Below are 10,331 nucleotides of genomic sequence, written 5' to 3'. Positions count from 1 at the left end.
TGAGCCAACAATCCCTTTAACGTTAACTAGTAATGACTTCATGAACTTCTTCACAAATAAAATTTTTATCATTAGAGAAAAAATTACCAGTAATCATCCCACAGATGTAATATTATCTACAGCTACTCTTAGTACCATTGATGTTAAGTTAGACTCTTTTTCTCCAATTGATCTTTCTGAGTTAACTTCAATAATTACTTCCTCCAAGCCATCAACCTGTCTTTTAGACCCCATTCCTACAAAACTGCTCAAAGAAGTCCTGCCATTAATTAATTCTTCGATCTTAAATATGATCAACCTATCTCTAACTAATCGGCTATGTACCACAGGCCTTCAAGCTGGCTGTAGTTAAACCTTTACTCAAAGCATCTCTAGACCCAGCAGTCTTAGCTAATTATAGGCCAATCTCCAACCTTCCTTTCATATCAAACATCCTTGAAAGAGTAGTTGTCAAACAGCTAACAGATCATCTGCAGAGGAATGGTTTATTTGAAGAGTTTCAGTCAGGTTTCAGAGCTCAGCACAGCACAGAAACAGCTTTAGTGAAGGTTACAAATGATCTTCTTATGGCCTCTGACAGTGGACTCATCTCTGTGCTTGTCCTGCTAGACCTTAGTGCAGCGTTCGATACTGTCGACCATAATATCCTATTAGAGCGATTAGAACATGCTGTAGGTATTACAGGTACTGCACTGCAGTGGTTTGTATCATATCTATCTAATAGACTCCAGTTTGTGCATGTAAATGGAGAGTCCTCTTCACACACTGAGGTTAATTATGGAGTTCCACAGGGTTCAGTGCTAGGACCAATTCTGTTTACATTATACATGCTTCCCTTAGGCAGTATCATTAGAAGACATAGCATACATTTACACTGCTATGCAGATGACACCCAGCTCTATCTGTCCATGAAGCCAGATAACACACACCAATTAGTTAAACTGCAGGAATGTCTTAAAGACATAAAGACCTGGATGGCCGCTAACTTTCTGCTTCTTAATTCAGATCAAACTGAGGTTATTGTACTCGGCCCTGAAAATCTTAGAAATATGGTATCTAAGCAGATTCTTACTCTGGATGGCATTACCTTGGCCTCCAGTAACACTGTGAGGAACCTTGGAGTCATTTTTGACCAGGACATGTCCTTCAACGCACATATTAAACAAATATGTAAGACTGCTTTCTTCCATTTGTGCAACATCTCTAAAGTTAGAAATATCCTGTCTCAGAGTGACGCTGAAAAACTAGTTCATGCATTTATTACTTCCAGACTGGACGACTGTAATTCATTATTATCAGGATGTCCAAACAACTCGCTGAAAAGCCTTCAGCTAATCCAAAATGCTGCAGCAAGAGTCCTGACAGGGACTAGAAAGAGAGCAGATTTCTCCTGTATTGGCTTCCTGTTAAATCCAGAATTCACAATCCTGCTCCTCACATACAAGGTCTTAAATAATCAGGCCCCATCTTATCTTAATGACCTTGTAGTACCATATCACCCTATTAGAGCACTTCGCTCTCGCTCTGCAGGCCTACTTGTTGTTCCTAGAGTATTTAAAAGTAGAATGGGAGGCAGAGCCTTCAGTTTTCAGGCCCCTCTTCTGTGGAACCAGCTTCCAGTTTGGATTCAGGAGACAGACACTATCTCTACTTTCAAGATTAGGCTTCAAACTTTCCTTTTTGCTAAAGCATATAGTTAGGGCTGGACCAGGTGACCCTGAATCCTCCCTTAGTTATGCTGCAATAGACGTAGGCTGCCGGGGGATTCCCATGATGCATTGAGTTTTTCCTTTCCAGTCACCTTTCTCACTCACTATGTGTTAACAGACCTCTCTGCATTGAATCACACCTGTTATTAACCTCTGTCTCTCTTCCACAGCATGTCTTTATCCTGTCTTCCTTCTCTCACCCCAGCCAATCACAGCAGATGGCCCCGCCCCTCCCTGAGCCTGGTTCTGCTGGAGGTTTCTTCCTGTTAAAAGGGAGTTTTTCCTTCCCACTGTCGCCAAAGTGCTTGCTCATAGGGGGTCATATGATTGTTGGGTTTTTCTCCTTGAGGCGACTTTTGTTGTGATTAGGCACTATATAAATAAAATTGAATTGACTTGTGTGGTGGAGATAACAGATCACTTGGTTGGATTACTGGTTGTTAATTTTTGCGTCATAGTATCTGTGTTTGAGTAATCCTTTTGGTTTTTGGCTGTTGTGGTCAACTTAGTGCTATTTACATGTTACATTTGTGTCTTCAGTGCAGGAGCTTGTGATTGTCATGTAGAATCATACATGTCATTACAGGGTTTTTTTTAAGAATTTCCAAATTGAGAGTATTTAGTTTTGCTGTGTGGTAAGATATCTGCTGATTAACTGCTCAAGTATGTCCTTGCTTGTTAATAATTGGGCACTGCAAAGATGAGAATTCTTAAAGCTTTAATGATTTTTTCTGTCCAGTCAGTCCACTTAATGGCTTGTGACCATAAATGCCTGCAGTTTGCTTCAAAGGGCATCACTGATGATCAGAGATGGGCAGTAACGCGTTACTTGTAACGCGTTACTGTAATCAGATTACTTTTTTCAAGTAACGAGTAAAGTAAGGGATTACTATTGCAAAATTGGTAATTAGATTACCGTTACTTTCCTGTAGGAACGCTGCGTTACTGCGTTACTAAAACCGTGATTTTTTTGCGAGAATGTCTCACGACAGTGACGTAAGCGAGTGTTCGTGACAACAGCTGTGTGCAGATCAACAATGGATCACATATCGATTGTGGGAGAGAGTATGAGCGTGCAGCGTTTAAAGCGTGGAAGTACTGACCTTACTTTGAGTTTGATTCCATAAAAAGTGACAAAAACATTAGTGTCCGCTGTGCGTGGGAAGAAAACTTCTTTTTACAGCGAAAAAAACACCCTAAACTTCCGAGCAAGCACCGAGTGCGCAACGACGTAATGGGAAATTCACAGAGAAACTCGCGGATTCTTCCACTGACCGCTGCACACCTGCACCAGGGTAAACCTCCGCCTACCCCACTCCTGCTTTACAGGTGAAAATAGAGCAACAGGACCGCTGAGTCTGACTTTATTTATTTTCTGCTGTGTTTTACTTGCATCTATTTGAAAGACTGAGTGTAAACACACAAAATATTTTATTTTATGTGCTGTAATGTGCAGAAAATAGGTTTAAATGTTAAACTAATTTATTCCATTTATTCATTTGATTACATTTTGTATGATGGATTATGCAGAAAAAGTAGAATTGGGCTGAAAGATCTATCACTTTATCACCTCTTCAGGTTGTAAATCGTGTTTTTAAAAAGTAACTAAGTAACTAAGTAATTAATTACTTTTGAAAATAAGTAATCAGTAAAGTAACGGGATTACTTTTTTGGGGAAGTAATCAGTAATTAGTTACTGATTACTTTTTTCAAGTAACTTGACCAACACTGCTGATGATAGTCTATAAAACTGAAAACTACTTCTTCCCATTTTTTTTTTATAAAACAGCCTAGGAACTAGATTAATCTTAGTGTGTGGAGAGGTGTGTCCATTTATATACACAAATTGGAATCTGTTAGATATGACAGGACTTACAGGTACTGTGCTGTAGTGGTTTAATACCTACAGCATACTCTTATCTCTGTAATAAAACATTATAGTCAACAATATCGAATGCTCCGCCTCTGGACTCTGTCATCCTACTGGAAGACGTCAATGCTGATGAGCAATGAAAGTGAGACCTGCACAGGTGCGATTGGTTGGAATGGCCTGCTGGATCGGAACCTGAGTGTGGTTTTTTTTGTTAAGAGACTTCACTGCAAACCACAGTTTGTCTATAATAAACACTGTGTTTGAACATAAGAGAGCCCATAAGTGCACGTGGCACTAGGACATTGTAGGCCGCAGGTCAGTGATACATTTTGTAATCATATCATTGGATCTGCGGCAGTATGCTCTGGACATTCGGTCGAAGAGAGGTGCTGAGCTGTCAACTGACCTGGTGGTGAGTTGGATCAGGTAAACATCTGGTGAGAGTGTGCTGGGAAGACCGGGCAGAGGTCCCGGTCTGAGAGATCTTCAACTCCCACCTCCGGCTGAGCTTTGACAGCATTCCGAGAGAGACTGGGGAACAATGAGTCCAAATGGACCATGTTCAGAACCTCCATTCCTGAAGCTATGCCCACAAGGTTGTTGGTGCATGTTGTGGTGGTAACCCCGAAACAAGATGGTGGACACCAGAGGTGAAGGGAAACGTCAGACTGAAGAAGGATTCTTATCGGGCTTGGTTAGCCTGTGGGACTTCTGAGGCAGCTGATAGGTACCGACAGGGCAAGCGGAAGGTGGCTCAGGCAGTGGCTGAAGCAAAATCCTGGGTGTGGGAGGAGTTTGGCGATGCCATGAAAAAAGACTTTCTGACTGCCTCAAAGAGATTCGTGTAAACCGTCAGTTGACTCAGGAGAGGAAAGCGGCCTTCTACCTGCACCGCGTGTAGTGCCAGCGGAGCACTGCTGACTAAGGGTATTGTTGGGCGGTGGAAGGGATACTTGATACACCTTCCTAATCTCACCGGCACATCTTCTGTAAAGGAAGCAAAGTCAGAGGATGAGGGGGACGACTCATCTATCACCGGGGTGAGGTCACTGATGCAGTTAAACAACTATTAGGTGTGTTTGGTGTATTTGCAGTTAGTGAGCTGCTCTCTCTTTTTGACTTACGTTTTACTTTATTGACCAATGCTTGAGTTTTGTTGGTTTCCTAATAAAATAAATAATAAATGGTGATAGCGGCTTGTCCGTCTCTTTTAGTTGAATATTAATAGGAACTTTAATAAAACTCTTTAATTTAACCATTTTACCTCTTTCTCCTTTTTCTGACCAGGACACATTTTGTTACTCCCTCCCCCCCTCATCGCCTAGACCCCTTTTAGGGGAACGTAACAAGGGGGGGGGGGGCACCTCAGGCAGAAGAGATTGAAGGACACGCCCACACAGGCACCTTCAGGAGGCGGCCCTGCAAGGGCCGTAACAGGTGGAAGAGTGTTACCCTGAGTTCCTGAAGGCTCTGGATATTGAAGATCTGTCTTAGCTCACATGCCAATGTTTAATGGAGATCAGGGGCAGTAGCTCTGGATTGGCAGACCGGGGTGGTGATTCCTATCTTCAAGAAATAGGACTGCTGGGTATGCTAAAACTAAAGAGGGATCGCACTCTTCAGCTTCCCTGGGAAAATGCCACGGTGCTGGAAAGGAGAGTCGAATCTCTGATAGAGGAGGAACAATGCATGTCCTGGTCGTAGAACACTGGACCAGCTGTTTATCCTCCCCATGATACTTCAAGATTCAGATTCAAGATTCATTATTTGTCACATGCATAGTTATACAAGTACAACACACAGTGAAATGTATCCTGACACTCCTCGACTGTGCAAAAGGGGAGAGAAGAACATTATACATTAGGTGAATATATACATGGGGGACATTGTGTGCAGCAAGTAGGTGAATTCTGTACAGTAAGTAAGTAGCATTTTATGCAGTAAGTATTATGTGCAGTAGTAGTACTTGAAGGTGCATAGGAGTTTGTCCAACCAGTCTAGCTGTGTTTTGTGGACTTGGAGAAGCCATTCGACCTTGTCCCTCAGTGTGTCCTGTGGGAGGTGCTTCAACAGTATGGGGTGTCTGGCCCATTGCTACAGGCCATTCGATCATGTACATCCATTACAAGAGCTTGGTTCAAATAACTGCCAATGTTGGACTCATTTCTGGTGGGTGCTGGACTCCGCCAGTAGTAATGGGATTTCCGTCTCTTTTTGGAGAACCGGCTCTTTCGGCTCAGCTCACTAAAAAGAGCCGGCTCTTTCAGCTCCCAACCGGCTCTTGAGGGTGTTTTGTTGCTTTAATTGATTTATTGTCAACAATAATATAAAATTATGCACAAAAGGAATTACTGATGTAAAAAAAAAAAAAAAGTGGTTTTAATTATATATGTTTATATATAAATATATGCGGTGGCCCCTAGAGAAAGCACGTACAAACTCCAAAGCACATTTCTAGCGTTAACTGAACTTCCAAAACAGAACTACCTAGATCACTTAAATTACACAATTGAAAGCATATGTGTATGGTTTGTGTATTTATACACAAGCACTCATATGTAGCGAGTAAAAGCCACCGAGTAACCGCTAAGGGCCTCTATACTACTCGTGCAAACTTTCAGGCCCAAAGCTCTTACAGGAACGAGCCCAGAATAAACGGGACAAGAGGGTCAAATATCAGTCAGATACGTTAAAATTTATTATTTTAAAAGAAAACAAAGGGTTTGCAAAAGGCCTAAAACATCAAAATGGAAAAGGTCACTAACGACCACAATATAGTCTTATTGGTGCAACCTGCCAGCAATGCAACTATCACCTAAGGTCTTGCTCTCCCTTGGCGGTCCCAGATGCTCGTTGCTTTAAAAGAAACAAATCCACCCCCAAATAAATACAAGCCTGTGATGGACCAAGCAGTGAAAGAAACTTAGGCACAGGTTAAAGTCCAAAAAAAATGATTTTTTTTATTTAACCCAAAAAACATAATTGGTTAACTCATGCAAAAAGAATCAAAATCTTGGGCCCATAAAAGAGGTCAAAATAACAAAACTCTACTCAAAGTTGACAACACTACTGATAACTCAAACAAACTGACCTAACTTAAGGAGACAAAGGGGAAACTTAAATAGTGGCTGATCAGCCCACAAAAACAGGAGAAGGGGTAAAACACACAAAACCTAACTAAACCTAACATAATGAACTCCAATTCCCCCCCATGGTCCCGAGTTATGGCGTGAACCAATTTGCAGTCTTCCTTTAAAGCTTGCTCCGCCCCTTTTCCACCTCTTGGCTCCTTAATCAAGGGACTGGAACAGCTGCAACTATGGTAACTCAGAAAACAAAAGATTAATCATACATAACAGTGTAAACTAAAATGTGCGCACTTATTTTAGAATGCAGTGTTATGTGGATATGTGAATGAATTCTAAACCAAAACCAGTTATTTGTCCTGTAAATTAATTCCTATATTTAAAGAAAGACAAATGTGAATGCAATGTTACTTATAAGCCTCTACACTAACATGGTGGGTATTACCACTGTGTGGCTGTAAGTGCAGCCATCACAGAGCCCAACAGAACACTTATCGCATGCACTCGCAAATCCACACAGAGCACCTCTAAAAGACCTAATTCCCCTAAAGTAAGAGCCCAGCTCAGGGATTGCACACTGCCCGACTAATATTGCACCAGCCCATTGGAAATAAAAACAAACCCAGCATAAAAAACAAACAGTTTTAAAAGGTGACCCTACTCTAAAACCAACTTGGGAGAAAAACTCAACGAAAAACAGAAGGAGGAAAAAACAGTGACAAATTCACATGTGCAGCCTGTCCTGCAGGAGGCAATACAATATAAATTAGATTGTAGCGCATAAATATAATTTTTTTTTAATGTCAACTATATATTAAGTTAACATACCTCCAGCAGACAACTGTTTGCTGCACACCTGGCTTGTCTTCTAAAATCACTACTAGAAACATAAAATACAATAAACATCAAATACATTTCAACGAATTTAAAAAAGCACTAAAAGAAAAACAGCCTGTACCTCGAACCTCTGCTGTAGAAGTTTAAAACAACCGTTTGTGTAGAAGACAAAACTTCTCAGGCTCTTCACCAACTCACACAACCATTGTTCACAGCCTTTTAGCTAAATTTTTTATCCATAAATGTAAGTTTACTAACAAAACACCATATTTCTGTCATTATTTTAAGGATGTGGAAATGTACATACAATCAATATCAGACTCCACCAACAAAAAGGTTCTCAAAACAATATATGTATGTGAATTTTTGCGTGTATTCTTATAATTGTTACCTTTTTCTTTTACCCCTGGCTTTGTGTGTTCATGTTCTGTTGTTTTGTATACTTCATCTGTTCGTATGTTGTATACTCATTGTTTGTTAAATAAAGTTTATAAAAAAAAACAAAAAAAAAAACACAGCTCCCAATAAGGTGCCGACTCGCGTCATTCACTTCAAAGATCCGGCTCTAACCCGTTTCGTTCGCGACCGACACATCAGTATCCGCCAGGGCCGCCCTTTGTCACTGATTCTGTTAATAATTTTTATGGACAATTCCTAGGCCAAGCCAAGTGGCAGAAGGCTTTCACTTAGTTGGTCTCAGAATCTCATCTCTGGTTTTTGCAGATGATGTGGTTCTGTTGGCTTCATCACGTGATGGCCTCCAGCTCGCACTGGAGCAGTTTGCAGCTGAGTGTGAAGTGGCAGGAATGAGGATCAGCACCTCCAAATTTGAGCGTGGTCCTCAGTCGGAAAAGGGTGGAGTGCCCGCTCCAGGTCAGGGAGTTTGATTTCAGCATTTTCTCTAGGTGCACTTCAACACGTGGAGTGGTGGAACTGGGGCTCCATTATCCTTTTTATAATATGTGTTTGAAAAATGTTAGCAGCCAAACTTCATCACTTACTTGTTGTTGGGCAACAGACAACTGCTAAGCAACTGCAACTTGAACTGAATTCCCCTACAAGGCATGAGGTCAACAAGGGGTCATAAGAGGAGGATAGAAAAGACATCATGAATAAATTTGTATTTAAAGATTGTTTATCTTTGGCAAATATGTGATGAATCCCATTCTCAAAAGCAAGGTGTTTGAAGAAAGTGTTACGACCACTTGTATGTGTTGTCTGAACAGTGCACTTTGTTATGGTTATTTAACTGGGCAGGGGCCCTCTGCTGGTGCGCAAATGTACAGCTCCGGAATGACTAGTTCCAGCGGGAGGACCCACCTTTTAAATAAAGTCTGGACCGCTGCCAGCAAGAAAGGTTCTCGCACGTCACCTAACGTCTGATCATGTCATGGTGCCTGTGCCTCACCAGCTGACCCATATTAGGCAACATGTGTTTTTGTTGTTTTGCTCTTTCTCTCCCTCCTGCCGGGGCGGTGCTCATTACAGGCTCCCGCCCCTGCCCCACCCACCTGCCATCTCCACACCTGCTGCCTATCTTCATAATCCCGAGCCCTGCTTAAGATGGCAGCACTGTGCTACTCCTTGCTGGATTGTTGAGCGATCAGCATCAGTCGCTCAGTAGTTTGAGAATCTGCGAGACGTTTTCCGTCAGTTTGCCTCTAATTGAAGTTTTTGTGCGCAGATCTTTCCCGGACCTTTCCCTGCCTGCAATCCTGTGAATGAGTGTGACCCAGTTAAGGAGTGAGGAGAGTGATTTGGAGACCTTCCCTCCCCTCCCGGATCCTGGACCCCCCTTCCCCACCTCCAGCACATTGTATATATTATCACCTGGTGTTGTCTGTATAAATAAATTAACTGTCTTCTCTAAAAGGATTCCTGGTCTGCGCCTGAGTCCGTTAACTAATCCTGACAGATCAGCTGTCGGAACTGGGTCGCCGTGTTACGCTGGCCGGGGTCCTTCTTTTCCACCTGGTCTTCCTGCACTCCTCTTCATGTCTGGGGCCTATCTTCTCCAGTACTCAGCTGGCTTCCTTTTAATAGGTCTTTAAACAGCTGATAGGCCACCTCTGGACACACCCAAAGCTCAGCAGGTGATCTCTATCAGCTAATTTGTCCCATGCACCCAATCCACAGTGGATTAAAACAACGTCAAACAACACACTAAAAACATGCAATACAAACAGAATGAAATCATGCAAATAAAAACTGCACTCATAAATAAACACTAAAATTCAGAATAAAACCAATATACAAGATAAATACAAATTTCCACTGTGTGACAATTGTCTCCTGTGGCTGCTTGGGTCTTGGGGGCAGCAAGTGCCTCATCCATGCTATGACCTGTCCCCTAGATGGGTTGAAACAAAAGAAACTACAGAAAAAGGAACAGAACTTTAGTAAAGAAATCTGGAGAAATTGCTGCGACAATAAAATCATCAAAACAGCTCCTAGAACAACAGTGTAAAAGTGTTCAATCCCCATTAGTTATGTTTTACTGGGTAACACTAAGAAAATTACTAAAGTAATGTATCAGATATGTTGCATCCCAGTGAGCAATAGAGGTAGTGGACATTACAAGCAGAGCAAATTTTAAAATGATACTGGGGTCAATATAACACTAGGCACAGTCCCGGCTGTTTCTGGTGTGGGAAATGTTTTCTTGGCACTACTTAAGCATGCTTTTATTAGTGAAGAATAATTTGTAACTATGAAGCATTGTCCTAAAAAGTTGATTCTGTTCATCTGGACGTAGCGTTTTCAGAACGAGAAATGTTTTGTCACTCATCCAAGTGACGTCTTTAGACTCAGCTGACTGCAGGGCTC

This window comes from Simochromis diagramma, unplaced genomic scaffold, assembly GCF_900408965.1.
Source record: "Simochromis diagramma unplaced genomic scaffold, fSimDia1.1 OVJJ01000516.1, whole genome shotgun sequence".
Lineage (NCBI taxonomy): Eukaryota > Metazoa > Chordata > Actinopteri > Cichliformes > Cichlidae > Simochromis > Simochromis diagramma.
The sequence above is the reverse complement of the archived record's forward strand: the minus strand, read 5'-3'. Positions refer to the sequence as shown.